At 41.4% G+C, this 25686-nt stretch overlaps 1 protein-coding gene across 1 annotated transcript in view; it reads right to left on the minus strand.

Moving 5' to 3' along the window:
- Nucleotides 1-25686, minus strand: part of Prickle2 (prickle planar cell polarity protein 2) — a 314539-nt gene that overhangs the window by 174201 nt on the left and 114652 nt on the right. The window lies entirely within an intron of this gene.

Genomic DNA, 25686 nt, shown 5'->3' on the forward strand with positions numbered 1-25686 from the left:
GAAGACATATGAGTTTCAAAGAGAAAGCAATCAGAAAAAAAACATACAACAAAGATTTTAGGTGAGGCAGAGGCTAAAAGGGGCCCAGTTGATTGGGCAATGGAGATGCCATTGGAGATCTCAGCGAGAAGTTCATGGGAGATGTGATGTCAAGCCAGGCTTGAACATGGGATGAGAAGGGAGAGGAGGTGGCTCACACCTGTAATCCTAGCTACTCAGGAGGCTGAGAGCTGAGGATCACAATTCAAAGCCAGCCTGGGCAGAAAAGTCCATGAGACTCTTATCTCCAATTAACTCCCAGAAAATGGAAAGTGGCACTGTGGCTCAAGCGGGAAAGCACTAGCCTTGAGCTGAAGTGCTGAGGGACAGCGCACAGGCCAAGCCCCATGACTGACAAAAAAGAAAAGAAAAGAAAAAGAGTGAGAAGAGCAAAAAGAGCAAGAACAACAACAACACAAAAGGACAAGAGGAAAAAGAGTGAGAAGAGTGAGAGCCAGAGCCCACACACGGGAGAGAAATAAAACCAAGCAGATTTGCAAATGGTCCATTGGTCCGGTTCCACAGAATCAACTTCTGAGTTCATGATAGCCTTCCTTCCTTGGCCCAGGGCATAGCCCCGGAGGTAAGGGGCAGGGGCTCAGGGGCTACCATCACTTTATCCAACAGACTCATAAAAGACTGGACTTGTCTGCAATGCTAATTAAAAATCAGCTCCTGGGAAGGTCAAAGTTACCCTGTGGACCTTTTCCATTCACAGGCTATGAAAACCACAAGTCAAAGTTGGGTTTAGTCTCTTCTTCATCCAAGAGCTATTTCCCTAAGGCAACTCAGGTGCCAGGGCCTGAGACTGGCAGTCACCATTTGTTCTAGGAGCCTGAGCTGTGGACCATATTTCAATGAACTGCGTTTACTAATCTCCTGGAAACTGCAAGGATTCATCATGGTATTACAAGGCTGCTCTGGTTCACTGAGAGCATGTTTCAGAGAAACACAAATGAATCTTTTCCTTTCTTGCATTCATGCACAGAATCTCCATTCTGAAAGCACCATTTGGGTGCTAAGCATGACTGCGGGACAGATCCCATTATAAAAACCTTCCGATGCACATAGAGGCCTAGGGTTATGTTGCCTGCAGATGAGCAGGGCATTGTGTAGCTGAGATTTGGAAACCTTAGTGTCTTGCACAGGTTCTATTGTGTAATGGGAATTGGCCTATAACTTAAAACGAGCATTAGCAAAGGGCGACTTTTATTTCCTGAATCCTTGTGCCAGAGGGTACTGGCACATGAACCATCTTTCTCCTACCTAATGAGGCAATTAATAACTCAACATGGTCTGCCTAAAACCTATTTTATTGCTCTGCTTGTCAGAAGGTAGAATGAGTAATAAAATATCAAAAGACAGCCAGATAAACATTAAGGTTCAGGACAGAAAAGCTTTAGAGAAGAGACAGTTTTGATTTTCTCTTTATGCAATGTAAAAGCAGGCAACACAACTTGAAACATGCCTCATACATGAGATCTACAATGGAGCTACAACCCCAGTCCTTCAAATGAAAGCTTTAAAGGTAAACATCCGGGTCCTCTTGGTACAGTGTTGCTTTTATCAGAAACCAGTCTAATGCAGCAAATAGAACAAGAGGACTGGAATTCAAGAGACTGGGTCCTGTGGGTAACAAACCAATGGGGAAGGGAACATTAATCCCCAGGCAGAAATGAAAAGTGAGTTTTTCAAATACTAAGAAAAGTTTAAGCCATTCAGATTGGTACCTAGTATGAATAAGTCTAATAGAGTATCTGCTTGTTAAATTAAAGGATATCTAAAACGTTTGAGCAACTAGAGAGAGACACTAAATTCACCATCTTGTTTTCAAGTTGACCTCACTGCTTTAAATGTAAGGTTATTCCATCTAAAAAGATGTCAAGAAGGTATAGAATAATATACTTGAAAATATATTTCAAGCTAGTTTATCTTGCTTCAGGACCTCTCAAAATAAAGGTCAAAGAATGAGTCATGAAGGAAAAATATCCCCAACACTAGAATGAAAAAGAACATATTAGCTCTCAGAATTGAAAATAGAAATGTCACATGATTTCTTTTGCCTTTAGCTAATCGTCCACTTCAGTGGATTTATTTGACTTAAATATACAAAGATATGTGTCCAATTGTGTATTCTGAAACAAGATTAGTGGAAGACCAAGAGAAAACACTAAAAGCTCACCTTCAGTAAATCACAGTGTGCCCCTAGAAAAGGAACAATCTTCATGAAAATTTAACCCACAGAAAAATGCATCTATATGCATAATCTGCACATTATTAAACACAAATATCCTTCATGATCTTGAACTAATAGAATAATGTTAAGTCGTTCCAGGAATTCTCCTGTGCAAACAACTTACTATCCTTTAACTGTCTGACAGTGTTCTTAACTAGGTCTTCAGAGTACTTATTATGGACTTAGTAAAATGTTCTTCAATTGATGCAGCCTAAAGAAGCTATCTAGAAATACCTCCAAATATCTATCCATCTGTAAAATTAACAGAGACACTGGCAAATACAGTAAAATTGACTTCAGGATTCAGTGAACCAGACTGAAAACCAGCAGAGAATTATGGACTTGAGAAAAACAGCAGAATCCTAGCAAGCACAGCAAGTTTTATAGCATTTTACTTTCTTCTATTCTCATCTCTCTCTTCTCAGCTCTGGTAACAGCTCTGAAAACCATTAGTCTTGCAAGAAGGATTCCTGGGGAAAGCCAGAAATTCCCAGAAAGGGACAGAATGGGTTTGGAACCTTGGGAGTCTTATCTCTAAAGACTTGCTTAATTAATCTGGAAGTTCCCTGGAAAAGTCTCTTCAACAGGGCTTTGTTGCCAGTAGCCTTGAATCAGAGCTGCTTTGGAAAGAAGGAGTTGTTCCCTGGTTCGTTAAAAACAATTATCACTAGTTTTTTTTAAACACCACGGGTATTTGAAGCAATAATCATTTGTGCAAAAAAAAGAGAGTGGCAAAACAAATAAATATACTGACACCTAAAAAACAACTCCCCCCTCAAGGGAAAACTTTAAAAAAGGAAAATCTAAAGAATAAAATGAATTATAGGAGGGACATTTGCAAAATTCCAACATGTTCTTGGTGATCTAGAAATTCACCCATGTGGGAAAAGCTCTGAGTGTGCCTGCAAAAGGACCTAAAAGAAGTTCAAATCTCTTACCTCTGGCTGACCTAGAGGCTTTGCAGGAACAGTAAGTGAAAGCTAATAGAGATGCAGAAGTGCTTGAGTGTTGAAAGTTGGGTCCCTTCCTCAAAGCCCACTGGCAAAGGGAAGACTACTTGTCCTATGGATTTCACCACTGCTCTAGTGGCTGAGATCTGAGGATCACAGTTCAAAGCCAGCTCAGATGGGAAAATCTGTGAAACTTTAATCTCTAACTAACCAGCAAAGAGTTGGAAGTAGAGCTGTGGCTCAAATGATAGAGTACCAGCCTTAAGTGAAAAAGCTTAAAGACAGTGCCAAAGCCCCGAGTTCAAGCCCTAATACCAGCACAAAACCAAACCAAACCAAACCAACTTCTCTGTTCAATTATTAGTTGAGGTAACAGAACAGATATGTCACTGAATATACCAAATGAAGAATATAAGCACAATAGGACACAACCATGAAAGTTACTAGAAATACAACAGCATAACAAGAAACATTGGGTAGGAGTAGATATGGTGCCCATAGCTGTAATATTGTATTTCAACTATTCAGATTACAGCTGGGTATAATTAAGGCCAGCCTAGGCCACACAGTGAGATTCTGTTTCAAAATCAAACAGACCAACTGGCTAAAACCATGTATCCCATTCCATATTATGCAATCTAAAAAGGAATAGGAGAGTCAAGCCAGTGTATTTAGTCTAAACTGTACACAGGTAGGTAAAAACTGGATTTATGACACAAAGACCTTAAATCAACAATCTAAGTATGTTCAAGGAACTAAAGAAAATTACATCTAAACAATTAAGGAAAGTATGAGGATAATGTTTATGAGACAGAGAACATCAATAGGAAGCCATAAGTAAAACAAGTCAGGGAAAAAACAAATGGAAATTCCTGAGCTGAAAAAGCAAAGACAACCCACATATTACAAGAAAATATTTGTGAATCATCTATCGATATAAAGAATTTTTACATTTTTTAAAATTCAACTTAAAAATGGCCAAAGACTTAAATGTCTATTTCTGCAAAGCAGACATAGAAGTGGTTAATAAACACTCAGAAGGATGCTGAGCATTGAAAATCATTAGGGAAATAATCACAATGACACACCACCTTCATATTCAAAGATGACTATAATCAGTAAAGCAAGGGCTGAGGAGGTGGAGAAATTTGGACTCACATACAAGTGTGGTTCAACTACAAAATGACTTCTTTGAAAAATTTTCCTAGAAATGGTAAACCTATACTTTCTAAGTAGTCCAATAATGCTGTTCCTAAGCATACACCCAAGAGAAATAAAAACCAATCACACGTGAGTAAATATGAATGTTGACAGCACTATATTCTAATAGTCCTAAACAGAGGCAATCCAAAATTTCTATCAGCTAACAAATGGATAAACAAAATGTGGCATGTCTATTTAAGGGAATATTATTCAGCAGACAAGACAAAACTAAACAACAACAAGTGAATCAAATGCTGACACAGCTAAAACATGAAGTCTGAAAATGTTATCTTAAGTGAAAGAATCCATTCACTACAACCTTCTCCTGCCTGGATGTTTTGAATGATTCCATTTATATGAACTGTCCAGCAATGGCAAATCTATAGTCATGAACTTGATGAGTGGTAAGAAGAGCCAAGGGTGGGCAATGATAGAAAGACAAGGCACAAGGTTTGTTTGTGCATGGTGAAAATATTTTGAAATTAGATTCTGACGTTGGTTACAACTGTGAATATACTAGAAACCACTAAATTGTACAATTTAGAGCAGGGAATTTTATGATATGTGAATCATAGCTTGGTATGAAACTGATTTTTTTTAGAAAGTTGAAAATAATGATGGAGAGCAAAAGATTTGTCTGAATTCTGGAACCTGGCTTCAGAGTTATATCTCACCTAAGATTAACTGTGATACTTAAATTAGCCAAGTGTGTTAGTCAGTCAGCCTGGCTGTGACAAAATACCTTAGAAAAACCACTTAAAAGAGGAAAGGTTTATCTTGGCTTGGGGTTTCAATTCATAGTCAGCTGGATTCGTTGCTTTGAACTTGGAGTGAAGCTAAAATATCTTGGTAGGAGGGCATGGCAGAGGAAAGCAGCTCACCCACAGTCAGCCAGTGAGCACAGCAATACTAGTAGGAGCAGGGATGAGATACCCCCAGGGACCTGCTCCTCCAATCACGTCTCACTTTCCACCCTGATCCTCCAATCACGTCTCACTTTCCACAGTTCTACCCAATAGTCATGGATTCATCCACTGATTAGGTCAGGCCTTCACCATTCAGTCATTTCCTTAAACCCCCACCTCTAAGCACTGGATTGAGGAGCTAACCTTCACCAAATGAGCCCTTGAAAGAGGACATTTCATATCCAAACACAAAACTGTGGGATGCTTACAAATTGTTTGACCTTATCTGCAAAGTGGTATAATGGTAATACCTAGCTCAAAAAGTTGTTTGGGTTAAATGATGTAGACCACTTTAATTACTGGGTAAGGGGTTCAGGCACTCTCTGACTGTATGAGAAAGAAGGGCAGGAAAGCAGCTCTATCTAGAAGCAGAAGCAAATTAAGCAGTGGCTATCATTCATGGATATCTTTCTTTTGTGTCCTGTGAGAAAAGGTGGGGTGGGGAAGAAGGAAGAGGCATCATGGGAAATGTGACAAACAGACACAGACCCAGCCAAATTAGGAAACCACTTCTGTGTAAACATGTCACTCTCCTGATGATGAGATTCTTCCCCTAGGAAACATGACAACCCAGGATCCACAACATATAAACAATGGCAGGACTTTTCCAAGTTGTTGATGTGTTAGGGCTGAAGAGAAAGGAGGGGAGAGGAGAACAGAAGAGGGGAGAAGGGGAATAGGTAGAACCACACTGAGGGACTGAGAATGGAGGTTGAGCTAAGAAAAGAGTAAGAATAGAAAGCCCACGGATTGGGAGAAGATCTTCACTAGCCATACGACAGACAAGGGTCTCATATCTAAAATATACCTGGAACTCAAAAAACTAAATCCCCCAACAACAAATCCTGAAAGAAACAACAGCCCAATAAATAAGTGGGCTAAAGACTTAACGAGAAACTTCTCTGAAGAGGAAAGAAGGATGGCCAATAGACACATGAAGAAATGCTCAACCTCTCTAGCCATAAAAGAAATGCAAATCAAAACAACATTGAGATACCAACTCACCCCAGTTAGAATGGCTATAATCAAGAACTCTAATAACAACAGATGCTGGAGGGGATGTGGACAGAAGGGAACCTTACTGCATTGTTGGTGGGAGTGTAAACTTGTTCAACCACTTTGGAAAGCAGTATGGATGTTCCTCAAAAGACTCCACATAGAGCTCCCCTATGACCCAGCAATCCCACTTTTGGGCATTTACCCAAATGTTCACAAACAAGACTACACTAAAGCTACCAGCACGACTATGTTTATTGCAGCCTTATTTACTATAGCTAAGATATGGAACCAACCCAGATGCCCCTCAGTAGATGAATGGATCAAGAAAATGTGGTATATATACACAATGGAATTCTATGCCTCCATCAGAAAAAATGACATTGCCCCATTTGTTAGGAAATGGAGACTTGGAAAAAATTATATTAAGTGAAGTAAGCCAGGCCCAAAGAAACATAGGTCCCATGGTTTCCCTTATTTGCAATAACTAGTATATCTCTGAGTCAAGCAGAAAAGGTCAGATAAGTTGATGTTAGGGAAATGAACTCTAAGATATGTTTTTTTCTTTCTTGCTATTGTTTCTAACATATTTATAAGATGATTTCTTTGTTGCTTTGTATGTCCCTCCCCCACAGTATAACCTCTGCTTTCACTGTATTTGATGTTGTTATAATTTGTGGAGGGGAAGGGAAAAACAAATCATTTAAATAGGGATACAGGTGGACCCATTGCAACAATGAGACGTACAAGTCGTTATATTGAAAACGAACTTTACAGCTTTGGAAGGGGCAGGGGGAAGGAGGGAAAAAAAGAAAAGAGTAAGAATGCTCTGTTAATGGAGCCAAGAAGGAAGAAATTTCACTACATTTCTCAAAGGAGATGGCTACAATGAAATAAATCTTAGCTGTCCCCAAAGAAGAAAAGAACTCTAATTCTTTTTTGGGGGGAGGGGGTGGTACAGAGACTTGAACTCAGCCTGAGTGCTGTTCTTTAGCTTTTCCTCTCAAGTCTGGCTCTCTACCACTTAAGCCAAACTTCTACTTCTGGCTTTTTGCTAGTTAATTGGAGATAAATGTCTCACAGACTTTCCTGCCTAGTTTGGCTTCAAACTGTGATTTTTTTCCAGATCTCAGCCTCCTGAGTAGCTGGGATTACAGGCTTGAGTCACTACGTCTGGCTTAGAATGCACATTCTTTTGCCAAGTAAAAGCACTGTCAATGATGACATATGCTCATTGTTTCATCGACTTAATTTTTTTCCACAATGTCTCTCTAAACCTTTTTTTTGTCTCCCATCCCCAGACCCCCCAGACCCCCAGAGGTTTACCATGGTTAGGGTGTCAGGCTGAAAAACTGACCTTATTAGTCAGGCTCACAAGGTGATGTAGATTTTAGTGGAAGTGATCTGGAAACACATCAAAGGGCTCTTTAATGAAAACAAGAAACAAAAAATATACTATGTGTCTTTATCTAATATTTCTCTCCAAAAAGTAATTTAACACAATTCATCCTTTAAATTCCTTCAGGCAACATTTGGTGTATCATTTTCTTGCAGATCTTTAAAAAAAAAAGGCTTTTTTCGTAGTTAAAATGAGCTCTTAAAAATAGTACACACTACTCCCCTTGTTAGATGGACAATGGGTGTTAATCTCTTCAAGGTTCACAAAAGACCTGCAATGAGGCAAACTACTGCATTTGTTTCCCAACCATATTTGAACATAGAACCTTCTGAGAGAGCCTTAAATGACAGGATTCGAAACTGGGCACCGGTGACACAACTTGGGGAGGGATTTCTCTATGCAAAGGCGGCCTCAGCTCCAATGCACAGATCGGCAACTAGAATGGCAGAGGGGAAGAAACTTCTTACAGTAGAGTAAGGGAAAATCTCCATAGAGACAATCTGTTCCGTTCTTTTCCATTCTGCCAAGCTAAGTGAATTTCCCCAGCACAGCTCATTTGAAATGTACTCCTTCCAGCTAACCACCAGACAAAGGCTCTGCAAAGGCATGTCCCTCCATGACATCAAAGTGAGCATATGTAACAGATTACCAAGGAGTCTTGGGACACTGAGGTATAAACATGAAATGGCATAGATTTTTACCAGTCTCAGCATTTGACTTGGCCATGTCAAAGTCCCCTTCCCTGCTGCTGAGTGGATGGCTCCCTCAATAAACATCTTAATCCAGCTCTACAATCTGTAACTTTGCATTATAGCAATGTCTCATTCTGGCTTTTTAAGGCCATGCCTTAGACTTGGTTCAATTTCAATTTTGTGGATAGGCCAATTTATTTTCCTCATCCCATCCTGGCATTATAGATAGCTCAGAAGTTTGAGGTAGTCACATTTTCTGGCTGGCCCGGACCTGTGGTCCTGGACCACATTTCTCTCCACATAGGTAACTCTTCTTCTGTGCCATCTTCCCCAACAAGTCTACTGTCTCATCTATATTCCTTACTCTGTCATCCAGCTCCAGAGCCTGCAAAGTGGAAATACTATCCTTTTTTTTTTTTAAAACCAAACTATAGTACTACTAGCTCCAGCTGGGCCAGGTTCCTCTCTCCTGATTTGTTACTGAGTTTATATCAGGTAATAAACCAATGTAGTGTCTCCACAATCAGCATCACCAAAGGAGATCACCAGGCTCAACCTTGGCTGCATAGTAGAGTGAATGATTGGCAGCTGGGAAATGTCCCAACCTTCTAACCCATTCTCTTTACAAATGATACCTCCTCTTTGGCTTTGGAAAGATGCCATGCTATTATGACTGCCATTGACTTTAAAATACATCGGCATATTCATTATGATATCATATATGTGCCAGTTAGGTTAGCCTTAATTGTAGGGATTGTCAGCGAACATGCTACCAAGAACACACAGATTCAGCAAGGTCAGCCAGCTCCAAGTTGGGGAGGGCTACAATCCAGGGATAGCTGATGTATCCACTCGCTCTTCGTCTAACGTAGTCTCCAGCCAGCATTTGCTGACTAGCATCAGGAGGCTATCTTAGTCCAATTTTTGTTGCTGTGAGTGACTATCACAGGCTGGGTATTTAAAGAATAAAGGTTTATTTGCCTCATGGTTCTGAAGACTGGGAAGTTCAAGATTGGGGGAAGGGCACATCTGATGAGGGTCTTCTTGCTGGTGGGGCTTCTCTGCAGAACCTCAAGTCCAGGACGTCAGGTGGTAAGACACACTGCTGGCTGAGGTCTCTCCTCTTACTATGAAGCCCAACTGTCATGGGTTCCCGCTTTCATAGCTTCATTTAAGGAGATTACCTCCCCAAAACCCCACCTCTAAACACCATAGCAGAATTAAGTTTCTCCCTTCTCAATAACTCACTTGAATTTAACTAGGGACATTCAAATCCCAGGGTTCCAAAGCCACATTCTTCATAGTGATACTAATGATTTGTTAATTAACACCATGGATGCTAGAAACAGGGTCTCACTGGCGAGATGCAAAGCATTCGGGATGTTTAAAGTGGCTTAAATAGTCTGGACACACTTCCAACTCCTATTAGAACTGAGCGTAAGAATTCCTCTGGACTGGCTCCCTGCAACACTCAAGATGATGCCCACAACACAACTGAACCCTCCATTCATGGACCCACCATTGATTGAGGAGATTGTTCTGACTTGAGAGTCCTGTGGCTCTTCTGGGCTGGCTTTGAGTGTATGCATCACACACTCAAGGCCAGCATATACAAGGTACACGTTGATTGGTGTGTCTCAAAGGTTTGTTCTCAACCTTAACTGACCATGAGCATGGAATGCAGAACTGTTAAACAAACAGAGTGGAGCACTGGTGATTCATGCCTGTAATCCTAGCTATTCAGGAGGATGAGATTTGAGGATCAATCATGGTTTGAACCCAGCCTGGGCAGTAAAGTCTATGAAACTCTTATCTCCAATGAGCCACCAAAAAGCCAGAAATGGAGGTATGGCTCAAGTGGCAGAGTGCTAGCCGTGAGTGAGAAAGCTAAGGGAGAATAAAAAGCCCTGAGTTCAAGCTCCAGTACTGGAACAAACACACATGCACACAGATAAAATGGTGGTAGTGTTTGAAGGTAGGAATGACATTAAAGTCTTCAACTTCCCTGCTGATTTAGCTAATGGCTGGGGATGATCATCACTCCTCTTTGGGCAGCAAGCAGGAACTGCATTGAACATGCACAGGGGGGTTCTGAGCTGCTCTGCTGATGCATATTCATCCAGTAAATGTCTATATGTGTGGGAGAATTTGATCTGAAGCCTGCTTTCATTTAAAATCAGAGCAACGATATAGCAGAACAGCAAATGCTCCTCAAGTCTAACTTCCCTAGCAGCTTCCAAAGGAAACTAAAGACAAATCAAAGTGGCTTCAGTGAGCTCACAACAAGACACAACCATCTCTGCTCTCTCACAGGAGATAAAGAGAAATGGTAACTCATGGTAAGCTCTCGTCTCCCTAAAAAGATGACGCTTCCCCTTAGTTTGTCTCAGATCAACTCAGGTTGTGGGTGACGTTGGCAAGGCCCATTCTCCTTAGGTAAAGGGCCTTGGACAGTCCCCAAATGGGCCCAACTTCTGTGCTTAGTAAATAGGGTGCTCATGCCCTCTGTCCCCACCATGTCTTGCCCTGATTTCTGGGAACCATATAGGATAACTGTTAACTAGGTCCCTAACATTATTCCATTACAGCTCTATAAACACCTGGACACATACAGGTATAAAATCAGAGGCCAAGACAATGATGTAGTAAAGTGCCTTGACACATTAAAACACAGTGGTAAAATTATGATGGAAGAAAGCTAGAAGCACTATCCCTGGTCCTATTTCCCCTGTCCCTGGGTAAAGGCAGAATGCTGAGCAAAAGGCTCATATCCGCACTAAGCAAACCAACATTGTGCACCCTGGGAAATCGTCTCGGTTATTATCATTCCAGGGGCAGATCCACTTTAATAACAAACATTTATCACAGAAGGCTGGGAAGTAAAGAGGCAGTTACAAATAGGAAGTCAACATTCCCAAGGAAAGGAGAAGGAGGAGAGCAGAGATGAAAATTCTCCGAGCTTGCCACCGCATACGTCATTCTCACTGAAGGCTGAAATAGCTGACTGTGTCCTTTTCCCACCCACAGTGTGCTTGCTGCAGAGATGGTGGTAGACAGGGATTCCACGTGACTGGAGAGCACAGGAAAGACCTCCATCTTTACCTTCTTAAAGGTGTGTGTGGTGGAGAGACATAATGATAGTTACGGACTACACTTCATCCCCTCTACTTTGTATACTGAAGCCCTATCCTGAAATGAGACTACAATTGGAGACAGGGTCTGCAAGAAGGTACTAAGGGTTATTTAAAGACAGCAGGATACAGTCTTAATCTAATAGAGTAATAAGACAGGAGGTACTAGGGATTGCTCTATGTGCATACACAGAGAAAAGGCCATGTGAGGATCTAGAGAAGAGATGGCTATTTGTGAGCCAGGACCACAGGCCAAGGATAAGACACCAACTTTATTGGCACCTAGAACTTGAATTTCTGGGCTTACAGGACTGCGAGAAAATAACTTTCTCTGTTGTGAAAGTTACCAAGACTGTGATATTTTGTGACAGTAGCACAAGCTGACTAATGCAATGATACTGATCTTGTACAGTAAAACAGGTCTTTATCAAATGGGAGTGAGAATGGTGAAGACTTTATCCAAGTTGAGTGGGAGGAGAGGAAAGGCCCTACTATGTGCCACTAAGAAGCAAGCTGTGAATGAAAAGTCCAAACTGCATAGTTAGTTGCTGCTGACCAGCCAGGATGTTGAGTAAAAGCAGAGCTCACTCAGATCAGCCCATGTAGAAGCATCAAACACAGAAACCTGCAGATAAAAGCTTCCAACTGGTTGTAGCAATGCCAATTTCCTTCCGTCCTCTTGGTTTTTGTTTTCCTTTTTGCACTAGAGTGACAGAGCATTACAACATCTGAGCGCTGGAATTGTGATCTGGGAATGTTTGGGTTGGAAAAGGGAGCCACAGAGGAAACAATGGGAAAATTTCAAAGCAAAATTTTCTAGGAGAGGCTAATGCAGAGCGAGTTGTTTTTGACTCTTGAAATAAATGTAACAATCCGAGTTCCTGAGGCTTCGTTAACAGATAAGCAGGCTTGCTAAGTACAAACTACATGTTTTTTCCCCTTTTTGTCTTAATACAAATGTGTCACAGCAGTTAATAATCATGCTGGGTTCACAATATATGAAGTGCTTGAAAGATTTTTTTTAGTACCCTTTAAACAGACATCCTATGTTACTAATAGCATCTTGGTTAAATATGAGAGTTTCATTTTCAGCAGTTGCTTTTCTTGTAATTTATCTGCATTCAGTCACAAATCTGAACGGGTGACGGTTTGTCAGTGTATTGCTGAGTTTTTAGTTTTTGACAAACACACACCATAAGTTTCTTAGAACCACCCACTCCTTCATTCTTCCAGTGAAAATAGCCACCACCACCACAAGTAGTTCCTGCTGCTCTTTGACAAGGCACAACATCGAATAGGTACCTGGACATGAGGACTGAAGAACCTATGTCTGAGGCTCCACATTGGGAGAACAGGGAAGGCTGCTTTTCAGGTTCTATTTAGACATGAAAACGTTCACCACAGCAGCCCTGGGGGAGGTGGGAAGGAGGAAGGGATGCAGCTTTTATGGGGTCTCTGACTACAACTCCTACTCTCAGCCCAACACCTCATCTCCCAGCACGAATGACACTTCTTGAGAATGCTGTTTTTGCAGACCAAAGCGTGTCTGTTACCCTGCAATTTATACATTCAAGATGCTTCTCTGTCCTTAATTTTTTGTCTGTCGTGACTCTCTACACCATCCCTTGGTGAAGGCTCACAGACTTTCAACCCATGCTATGATCTCATTTCCCATATGCAAATTCATTGCTTGGTAACCATCTTTTTCCCCCAGAGCTTTTTGTGTGTCTCTGATTTGTCTCCAAGACAACACTGTAAATTCCTTATGAGCAGAAGACCAGAGAATGTGTTGATGTGTCCATGGAATCTTATATAACAACCTGGTTGAATAAGAACTTAGGGAAAAAAAGGAAAATTAATTGAATTTGCATTTATGGTATGGGCTGAATAGCATAGCTAAAGAACACGAATAATAAAATAATAGCATACCATGAAAAACACGGTACCCACTATAGATGTCTATAGAGTTTTCCTGCCCAGAATCTGCCCTAGTTTTCTGGTCAGAGCATCTTAGTTTTCATTTGAAAGTTGTTCCTCCTCTGCTATTCCTCAGATGGGGTAACAGGGCCTATCTAGCTTCTACTTGCTTAGGCTGTCAGGATTCACACATTCCATGCTCCTAAAACCGGCCAATAGCAGCCTTCTATCTCCTTCGCCCAGAAACTGGTTCAAAGACAGATTTTTGTCCTAGAAGGCCCAGTGAATAAAGGTTATATGCCTAGATTTTGGACCCAGACTAGACAGGTTTAAATTGAATGCTTTACTAATCTCCTAGACATTCTCAGTCCAACTGAGTAAACAATTAAGCTTAACCATCACTATGTCTATTAATGAACTTCTTTACTTACTAAGGGAAGTTACTGAATTTCTCTTTCAATTGCTCTTGTTTCCTCATCTGCAAGATGGGAATAAGTATAGTATTTATCTTCTAAGGCTGTTGTAAAGAAAGGATTAAAGGAATCAACACACGCAAAGACTCTATAAGTCTCAGTTGTTACAGTTACTGTGATAAATGGAAGATATAGCACAGCAAAATGACAGAGTTTGTACTGTGGTGTGACACAGAGCAAGCATGGTGGTTTGACAATTATCATTAGTAAACCATTTCTAAATAACGATTGTATTAGCTACCTTTCTCAGCACCATGACAAAATACCTGACATATGTAATCTAAGGGAGGCAATACGTATTCTAGCTTTATGGTTTCTGACGTGTCAGTCCATCACATAAGGAGGGTGTGACAGAGTTCATCAGTTTACCACAGGGTGGTCAGGAGGCAGAAATAAAGGAGGGAGCTAGGACAAGAGATAGCCACAAAAGACCCAAAGTGACCCACTTCCTCCAACCAGGCCCGGCCACCTAGCTTTCACCACCTCCTAATAATGGGATCATATTATGAATCCATCAAGGGATTAATCTATTCATTAGGTCAGAGTTCTTATGATCTAATTGCCTCAGGAAACACTCTCTCAGACACACCCAGAAGTATGCTTTACTAATGTCCTAGACATTTCTCAATCCAACCCAGTTGATAATTGAGCTTACCCATCACGAGGTCCTATCAATAACCTCAGCGCTTCCAAAGATGAAAAGAAATCAGTTGTGCCCTGAGGAAACTTAAGAAGAACATACCATTTTTACCTCATCCTTTCTACCAGACAGTGTTCCTTCAGAACTGCACTCAATCCATTGAGGTAGGTACTCCTAAATTTCACATTCTGTCTTTTAGGAACAAGGACGAACCAAGACTTATTTAATGATGTTTCCTAAGATAATATAGTTAGTTAGCAGGCAATAAACAACTTGAACCTAAGTTTGCCAGACTGCAAAAATCCTTTCTCTTTATGGATACTCTGAAGAAGTTGAAGGATTACCATGTAAGATCCCCCAAAAGTTTTGGCTCAAAAATAATCTTCAAAAGAAGGAAGGCCTGGAGACATTAATTCACTTTTATATTATAGGACCGTTCCCAATACTAATGACTATAGGGAAGAATATCATTGTTCCAGTTATGATATGGGTGGGGTACAGAGCAGTATTGTCTATGTGAAAGATGAAGCCATTCATCTTGTTCTTCAACAAAAGAGCTGAGCTATACTATACCTTTTTAAATAAAGGGGGCACTTGTTTAGGGGAGAGAACCACCTACTTCCAAATAATGCCTATGATGGCCAAAACTCTTCTCAGACAATAATAGAGATAACCACCAAATAAGACACAGAAATGTCACACACAATTTGTAGCTCAAATTATAAGCTGTTCCCCTTACTTTACAATCTTTCAGGGAAAACGAAATGTGCCCCAGGGGAATGAATAATAGCTAAAGCCAGCCAAAAATATGGCCTTTAGGAAGAGAAACAATAAAGCTTCTATTATTTTTAGCAATTCCTCTTTGTTTGTCTAGGGAGAGTGCTTTTCTCTCCCCCTCCCCTTCTTTTTCTCAAAAGGTTCATTTTGAGATTAGTCATAGAGGGCTGGCAAAATGCTGGAAAGTTGAAGGTATCTGAAAGCCATCTTTCAAGGCAAGGTTCCAAAGCTTTTCAGGGAAAATGATGCCATGTGAGTCTAGACATTTGTGGGAATGGCAGCATTTAAGCAAGGCCCTGGGCAGAGACCTTAGGTACTAACTAACCTTGGCCTTTAGCTGAACTTGGAAATGACTTTCTCTAGACATTAGAGAGGAATTGGCCTAGCAATGAGAGAAAACTTGACACCGTGAAACACTCCACACATGGAAATTTTTAAAGAATTTTTTAAAGTAAAGGAAAAAGTGTGTCATCACATGTATTTCAACAGAAATATAAAGCTGGGCACTAGGGGTTCACATCCTAGCTACTCAGGAGACTGAGATCTGAGGATCACGGTTCAAAGCCAGCCCTGGCTTGAAAGCCTATGAGACTCTTCAATTAACTACCAAAAGGCTAGAAGTGGAGCTGTGACTCAAGTGGCAGAGCCTTGAGCAAACAAAAGTTCAGGAGCAGCACTCAGGCTCTGAGTTCAAGTCCCACAAACCGTGCACATGTGCAAGAACACACACACACACACAAACACACACACACACACATTCCGCAGAAATGCGATCAAGACTGTCTTTATTGTGGTCTTATGGATAGTTACGAACAGCCTCCCCTCTCTAAAATGGTGAAGCCATTCTTTAGATGCCTATACAAATGCCTAAGAATTTAGTAGTTCCACTTCTGAGTCTAACCCAGAATTGAAAACAAGAACATGAAAAAACATATACACCTAAGTTCATACAAGTAGAAGTAACCACTGTACAGTGGTAGATGAATCTAGTTTTAAAAATTAGCCACAAACATTCAATGAACTACTCATCTTTTAAGAGGAAAGATACAGTTATCTTTATGTCATGAATATACTTTTTTTTTTTTTTGTAGATCACGGGGCTTGAACTCTGGGCCTGGGCGCTGTCCCTCAGCTCTTCAGCTCAAGGTTTGTGCTCTACCACTTGAGCCACAGTGCCACTTTCAGTTTTCTGGTAGTTAACTGGAGATAAGAGTCTCATGGACTTTCCTGCCTGGGCTGACTTTGAACCATGATCCTCAGATCTCAGCCTCCTTAGTAGCTAGGATTACAGGCATGAGCCACCGTGAATACACTTTGAAATACTAGACTAAGTGAAATATTTCCCCCAAAGTAAAACATTGTTTTATATCATATGCCTGAAGCATCTAGCTAGCTTGTTGCAGCAGTGGCCAAATTCACAGAGAGATGAAATAGAACAATGGTCCTCCACAGTGTTTATAGGTTCCGAGACCCTTTATAGATCCCCAAATCTGAAGCTGCTCAAGCCCTTTATCTAACATAGCACAATACTTGCACAACTTCTCATATTGTTTAAGTGATCTCTATTACTTATACTATCTAGTACTAGCTGAGTTTCCCCATATCCAAAACACTTGGGATCAGGAATATTTTAGCTTTTACTATTTTAGAATATTTGCATATACAAAATGAGACATCTTGGGAATAGGACCTAATACTAAACACGGATTCATTTTATGCATCACATACACCTATACATGTAGCCTAAGGCAATTTATGCACTATTTTTAGTATGCCTGAGTTTTTGCTGTGACCTGCCACAGGAGGTCAGGTGTAGCATCTTCTACTTGCATCACAGCAGCACTCCTGTTTGGATTTTCAAGCATTTTAGACTTTCAATTAGTGATGCTAACACATATACAACTTAAACACTATGTACATCGCTGTTATGCTATATTATTTTGGGAACAATGACAGAAAGGTAAAGTCTACCTGTTCCTCACAGAGGTATAGTTCTCTTCTCTCTGTGGTTGGTAAACTCCATGGATTTTAGTCCTCTAAATTGCATACTTGAAAACTGTTATAATGGTAATTTTGTTCTGTATAATTTAGCACAATAAAATAGTAAACTGAAAAGAGAAAACACTATCACACACGTACGTGCATGCACGCACACACGCACGCACACACACACACACACAACCAACCAACAAACAGTTCTCTCTTCTGCATTGGAACTGTGTGTTGCAATGTGATATTCCTGATCTTTTTTTACCAAGAGCCAGGTCCATCTCCCTCGTGTCTGAGTTGACTCTGAGACTGGCTCTGACCCACAGAAAGAGCTGGAAGTGACATGCTGGGAACCAGGAGCTAAGGTCTTGGCAGGCCGTGGAGCATCCACTTTCACTCTGGGAAGCCAGCCACCACAGAAAGAAGTGCAGACTATCTGGCTGGAGAAGGAGGCCACAGGAGAGAGGAGCTCTGGCAGATTGGGTGGCCTTGTAGAGAGAAAGGCCACATGGAGCAAAAACAAGATATTCAAGCCAACGGCCTGCACCAAGAACCCAGCCATCTTGGATTTGCCAGAACTCAATGAGCCAATACCAGTGAAGCAGACACAAGTTATCAGAACTGAGCCTGACCCTAATTCCTGACACAAAGAATGAGAAGCAAGAGCCAGCTTGTTTCACAGCAGTAGATGACTTAAATTGTCACACATACTCTGTCGGCTTAGAGAACTTTCTCCCATCCCATATTCTACTACTATTTATTTCCATCATCTACTGATTCACAAATAGTTACCTATTATACAACACAGCTCTTCCTAGCACTTGAGGTCTGCCATAGAAAGAAACGAAGTGCCAGCTCTCCAGGAACTCAGGTTTTGGTTTTTGCTTGTATTTTTGGCATTGATCTTGGGGCTTGAACTCAGAGCCTAGGTGCTGTCCCTTAGTTGTTTTTTTTTTCACTTGAAGATGGCACTCTACCACTTAGCTATACTTCTACTGTTGGCTTTTGTCTGTTGGATTTTGCTTGCCTGGGCTGGCTTTTACATGCTCTCCTCATATTTCAGCCTCCACAGTAGCTAGGATTACAGGCCACTAGCACCTGGCTAGGACCTCATATTTTTAAAGGACCAGTTGACGGAAAATGAACATAATTATGATAGATTAGTATAAAGTATCAGTTAAAAAGTGAAATATGAGGAAAAGAGATAAGGTAGTGCTAAGTATTAAGGATTAGTACCCAGGCGGAAGGACATATGCATTCCTCCTTAGTGGGCCCAGAGAAACTATTCTGTGAAAAGATAATTCATCTCTTCCATCGTATGTTTCTTGTTATCTGACCTTTTCTGATGATGCTTTAGTTTTAATTATATGTAATCACTGTGCTAATGGAAATAAATATAGGCAACTCTGTTCATTATCTTGATTACAGAAAAAAGATTATATGTTTTCTCATACTGCTAGTACTATTTTAAAGAAGCTTCATCTGCATTTAAAAAACCTTGAAGGAAAGACCTGGAGATCCAAAAAATAAGTATCCCAGAATTTACACCCAAAATCTAAAAGGAGTATCAGTTGATGTTCTATCGCCTGTATGCTGAATGTGCATAGAACAAGAGCCTTTGGTAATGCTCAGTGCTGAAGAACACAGATCATTCTGCAAAGGATTTCTAAGTGCTTACCTACTACCAGCATTATGTAAATATGTGCTGATGACCACGAGCCTGAGTCTCAGACACATCCTGGGGTGTAGCCAAGTTCTACCACCTGCAATATGGTTAATCTCCTCCCCAAGCCTCATTTTTTTATTAAATGGAGGGGAGGAATTATGCCATGTTTCACTGAGTTAAAGCTTAAATAAACTATGTGCAACACACAGCTTTTAGCCGGAGACCACAAAATGATTCGCATTAGATAATTTCTACCTCTTACCATACAATGGCTTTTTTAATGTATATTTTTATTGTAAAGATACTGTACAGAGGGGTTACAGCTACATGAGTAAGGTAATGAGTACATTTCCTATTGAGCATTGTTACCCCCTCCTTTTCCCCCTACCATCCCTTCCCTCCCCACCTCCCCAACTTCTCCCTCCCCCACCCCCGCCACCCCAAAGCTATAAAGTTCATTTTCAACATAATGTCTATACATCTCATTGTTACGATGGGTCAACCAATACAATGGTTTTCTAGAAGTTACCCTAAGATTAAAGGAAAAAAAAAACAGGAACCACAGAAAAAGAATAAAGGTCAGCACTTGAATGTATAACCATGGAATTATTTTTTCTGGACATTTCACAAATATCTGTATATCTTATTAGACATCTTATTAGACAGGTGAAGACCAAAGGGCTGCTAAGGTATCTCCCTGGACTTAGGTTCTGCAGCTAGAAGCAAATGATAATCATGCATCATCACAGTGGAGAATCAAACAGAAGGATTAGGCTGAAATCCAGGGTTGGATAGAAAACAGGACATTCTGCCACATTTCTCAGTATTAAAGATTCCTGTGAATCTTCCCTTTTACTTGAATTGTCCTGAAACTCAATCTTGGAGCATTCTATGTCCTTCTCAAGTAGTTTTTCTGATCCTTCTGATTCATGACCTCATAATGAATGCAGGTGATTCATGATTTTTTAAAAGGGGGGAGCAGGGTATGCTATCTGCCATCTAAACTCCTTCCTTTGTACACAGAATTCTCCCTAGGAAGGGGAAGGGGAAATGGTATAGCTGAGAAGGTAACAAGGCCACCAACCCCTTACTTGATGGCTATCCTATTGGGTAGCACATGGATATGAAGCATCGTGTGACTTTGTCCAGAGACTCCAGTATGGACCTAATGACACTAGAGCGTGGGCAAGAGCATGGTGTTGACCATCTTTTAATGGACCACAACAAGAGTTTCCAGGGCGATAGCACAGAAGGGGTGCATTAGATGGGGTACACTATGTATGTATGTGGGCTGAAACCCTCACCAATGCATGAGATGGTTGTGTCTATGCAGACCTGTGCTTAGTCATGATGCTGGTTGTCTGACTCATTAGAGCACTTCCCGCTCATTTGTTTCTGCTCAGAGCCTGAGCTTCCATGTTTCTTGGAGTGTCTGTGGACTTCGTGATGTCCTTTAATTATTTCCCAGTTTCCATCAGCCCAAGTTCATGACAGTCCTACAGTGACGCACCTGGATGGAGAAAGAAATCTAAACCTAGTTCCCACCGGGTAAATGCTGGCCATGGGTGAGGCCCTGGGATCAGCATTGCCTGAATGGTATCACAATCAATTCTCCCAGTGTTATCTAGGATAAGAAAAATATTTAGTGATTTCAAGAAAAAAACAAAACAAACAAAAAATCATGCCCAAGAGAGTGCATATAGCTTGCTACTAAATTCTGGATTTGTGCTTTTTTTCCTGACTGCTTTCTTTAGTGGTCTCCTTATGACTGTGGCCTAACACAGTCACAGACAGACCGGTTCTAGGTCACTAGAAAGATCCTCAACCAGCAATGGCATTCATCATATAACAACACGCAGTCACCCTCAGACATCAGTTCCTCACCCACAGCTCATGTGCAGGCTCAGAACCTTTCTCACATAGCTCTAAGGGAAGGTACCCTTAGAGGATCCAATGGGCCATGAGAGATTGATTCTAGTTACCACCTGTCAGCAGCTATTCTACAATGTCACTCATTCACTGTTCCAAGGTTGTGTGAGGGAAAAGTCCACATAGCTTGGCCTGGGCTTTCCGCTGAGGCTCTCACAAAACTGACGTCAAGGACTATAAGCCAGCCATTCACCAAGAGGATCTGGGGAAGAATTTGTTTCCAACTGTGAGGGTCCTGGTAGAATTTCCTTTGTGGCAGTTAGAGACATGTGTCTGTATTCTCTGGAGAGACTGGAGTCACTCTCAACATCTATAGGCCACTCAAGGTCACTGCTTATGGTCGATCTACTGCAGCTACTTCCTCTCATGCTTTAGCCCCTGCTAACTCTGTGCTTATGTGATGGGCCAATCTCAATGTTCTGTTTGTACATCAAATAACCATGGAACTAATGTACAGGTCAAGGCCATGAGAGCCAGCCCATTATTCTGTCTACTATGTATGCCACACTTAGTCTAGGCCTACTGTCATAAAGTTTAGATAGACCAGTCTCACAGTGTTGGGTTTTGCGAGACCCTCCACCTCCACCTCCATCTCAACCAATAAGCTGGGTGTATGGTACATACCTGATTCAAGCTGGATATACTTTAAAGGGGGAACTCATGGGATAAGTGAAAGACATGACTCTTAGAAGGACATGAAAGAAATGACCAGAAGGATCCGAGAAAACCAGTTCTGCGATTGTGTTGAGGAAGAATACTCCAGGCAAGATGAAATCCTGAGTAAAGGCTGCAGCCAAAGTGTTCAGTGACAGAAAGCAGGCCAGCTGTCTGGCAAAGGAGGAGGGGAGGCCAAGTAAGGACTCTGTCTTCACCTCTGGGGCAAATGGGACATTTGAAAGTACCCCTCTGGCTCCCATGTGGAACAGAGGTTGAAGCCAGGCGAGGACAATCACCGAGGTCAGCTCTGGGGCGATTGCAATCATCCAGATGGGAGAGGGCAGTGGCTCAGAAACAGTGACTGACTACAAGTAGTTAGATTCTCAATATATGTTGAAGGGGCAACCCTTGGGATGAGAGGAAGACCAGACAGAAGTGAGCAGGACCTCAGAGTCAGTAAGAACTGGTTTTAATTCTATAGTTCACTGTAGCCGGCTGTGTGACTTTGTGCACATTTTTTCATGCTTTGCTTACTGAACAGTAAAATAAAATGGAGCAGTCACATGAACTTCCTGGGGTTTTGTTAGGAATGAAGATGTGTTCTGCATGATGCAGTGTTCAAAAATGACTGGGTTTCCATTGTGAGTAGTTTTACTGAATATATTCTCTATCAAATGCCAGATTCCTCCACTTCCTACTGTAATCTTCTTTCCCTTTTCCAAGCCCTACTTCTAAGTTAGTCTGTAAAAACCAACTCAGCATGATAAGTGAGACAAAAGTCAGACTTAGTGGTTTATACCTATAATCCCAACTACTTAGGAGGCAGAAATCTAGAGACTGGCATTTTAAGGCCAGCTTGGAAAAATCTTAGTGAGGCCCCCATTTCAACCAATAAGTTGGGTGTGTTAGTGCGTACCTGATTCCTCCTCTCCAGAAAGCATAGGTGGGAAGATGTGGGTACAAAGTTGGCCTTGGGCAAAATCTTGAGACCCTACCCAAAAAGTAACTAACACAAAAAGTGCCAGGGATGTGTCTTAAGTTGACAGAGCACCTGCCTAGCAAGCTTGAGTTCCTGGGGGCGAGCTCTAGTTCAATCTGCCAATAAACAAACCAACAAGAGGATGAGACCGGACATATTCTACAATTTAATCAAGGGGTTAAATGAGGATAAGAATCTCAGTGAAACAACCTTCAAATAGGAGGATCACATGTGGCCAGTGGGTATAAAAAATGGAAATTTAGAATCTAGTTTGTTTGGGGACACCCATCTGGCTAGACATCTACCAAGGAGGGACAACTCAGTAAACATTTATTAAATGATTTTTTAAGGTGCTGAGAACTGGACGAAGACCTCATACCCACTAGGCAAGTATTCTACCACTGAGTTCACCACCAGCCCATGAAATGAACATTAAAGGGAAAATACAAAAAGCTCAGGTGTGACATTTCAGTATCACAGGCACCTTACGCTTTGACAGAAGGACTTTCACTAAGACTACGGGAACAGTAGGAAATCAGGCACTTGATATGTACGTGACAGAAACATTACCATCATCATGATATCCTTTCCTTACCCCTTAACCAGGTGTGGTACCTGGGGCAACCAACCTGGCCACAGATTTCTCCTGCGCATTTCCTCATGAAGCAATCATGCTGATGGAAAGATGTCAGCTGCTGACCGCTGGTGCCAACATCCAGCAAGTCATCCACAAATGGCTCACTCTTGTTGTCGTCAACATTTCTATGACGAGAAATGGCTTCTGGATGAGGGAACGGAACTTTACTTTCACTCTGAGCCTTGCTCAGATGCTAAGCACTATCATCTCATGCTTGCCCCTCTCTGATCTAGGTGGCAGCAAATTTAACTTTAGTTCAAAGATCCAAGAAAGAACTGCAGAAGATCTTGTAGAAGACATGTAATAACCCCACTGAGATCTAGCCTGGCTTTTCCCCTGGTGCTGAAGAGGCCAATTCATTTCTCTTCCTTCACCCAACCATACTCTCCTCTCCACTGACCCATCTGAGTGACTCAGAGCCTTTCAGATGCTGCCTTTTCCCAACCAATGCAGCTATGTATCATCAGCAAATTCCACCAGCCTGCCAGGGAGCAGGATGACATTTACACCTATACCTACACTCCAGGCAGTAGGGACCAGGCCAGAGAATTTCTGATGAGAAAGGTGATAGTCTTCAAAAGTAAATATTTGACAGATGGAAATTTCTGGAAGAGATTTAACAATCTGAATCCAATTCCCATCATTTCTCTCCTTCTTTGTCCTTTATTTTCGTTTTTTTCTTACAATTGATAACCAGTTTTTTGTTGTGGTGGGGTTTTTGTTGTTGTTGTTGTTGTTTTAAGAAGAACAGCCAGCCCAGAAAAGGACTAAGGAAGGAGAAAGAGAAACAGATTATCATCAGACAAGGTATAAAATTAGTGATGTGGAGGGAAAATGGCATATTGTAAAAAACTGGGCATCACAGCCACTAATTAACAAATGTGGAAGGTGGTGTTAGAGGGAGAACAATGCTATTTGTATCTGCCTCCGTTCCTTTGACGTTTCTAGAAAGATCAGATCAAGTTTCTGTGAGTTGTAGTGGGAATGTCAACCATACTCCATCTCTCTATGAAAGGCCCAAGGCCCCAATTGACACATTTAGTTCATGTTTGTGTGACTGAGAAATTTAAGCAGGACCAACTTCTTCAAAGTTAGACAAACAGACATCCTGCGTACTCCCTCAATCCTTGTTCTGAGTTCTGCTTCTTCTGCCTTTCCCTGGGATGTATGAGGCAGTCTACACAGACTTCCTTTTCACTGAAAGAGCAGAATCAGTTTCTGTTGCTTGTAACCAAACAATTCTAAACTGTGTGAACTCTGAATCTAGCCAGCCTTTGAGGACAGGGCATTGGTTTAGAAAAGTCATGAAAGGAACAGGATTCGACTTACAGGTGTGTATTGATCATTTATTGTAGAAGAGGAACGGTTTTCAAGGCAGCAGAAAACCAGCAGGTAGGCTATCTCAGCGTAACTAACTTCCCTTCCTCCCGCTAGGTACTAGGGATACATGGAAGTGAGGAGCAGTGGCACAGGATTAAACAAGATCTTCATGGGGTATAGTTTAATCAGCCTCTAAGGCAGGAAAGAGGTGCCTGTCATGACTGCACAGATATTAATTTGCAAGAGAAGGAAACTAGAAACCTCTCAGCCAGGGGTTAGGCTCTGAAGTCAGGATACCAGCCAACAATAATATAGGAGACGAAAATATGTAAGGCCTCTTGAACCTCCAAGACAGTGCAAGAGAACAGTTGATACCTTCCTGGAACATACAGTGTAAGAGTGAATAGCTGAAAAGATACAGTGCATGAGCAGAGGATGATGCACTATTCTGAGCTACATAAGAAGGATGGAAAGTAAGCCAGGCCCAAAGAAACATAGGTCCCATGGTTTCCCTTATTTGCAATATCTAGTATATGTATGAGTCAAGCGGAAAAGGTCAGATAATGTGAGGTCAGGAAAATGAACCCTTAGATATGTATTTTAATGTTTTTTTCTTTCATGCATGTGTTTCTAACGCATTTATAAGATTATCTCTTTGTTGCTTTGTATGTCCCTCCCCACAGTATAACCCCTGCTTTCACTATATTTGATGTCAGTATAACTTGTGGAGGAGATGGGGAAAAACAAGTCGTTTAAGGATACAGGTGGACCTGTTGCAACAATGAGAAGTACAAGTTGTCATGTCCAAAACAAGCTTTACAACGTCGGTGCGGGGGGAGGGGGGGGGAAGGGGAGGGGAAGGAGAAGGATTGGGATTGGGGGGGAGGGGGGAGGCTGGGAAGGGATGTGAAGGGTAAACCAAAGGAGGAGGCTGCAATGCTTGGTAAGAAATGTACGCATTATCCTGCCCATGTAATTGTAACCCCTCTGTACAGTATGTTCACAAATAAAATAAAATTAAATTTAAAAAAAGAAGGATGGAGCCTGAAATATATGAAATGATGAGTGTGTGAAGTTCACCTCATGAACAG

Source organism: Dipodomys merriami, unplaced genomic scaffold, assembly GCF_024711535.1.
Source record: "Dipodomys merriami isolate MVZ:Mamm:240054 unplaced genomic scaffold, mDipMer1.0.p SCAF_13, whole genome shotgun sequence".
NCBI classification, from domain to species: domain Eukaryota; kingdom Metazoa; phylum Chordata; class Mammalia; order Rodentia; family Heteromyidae; genus Dipodomys; species Dipodomys merriami.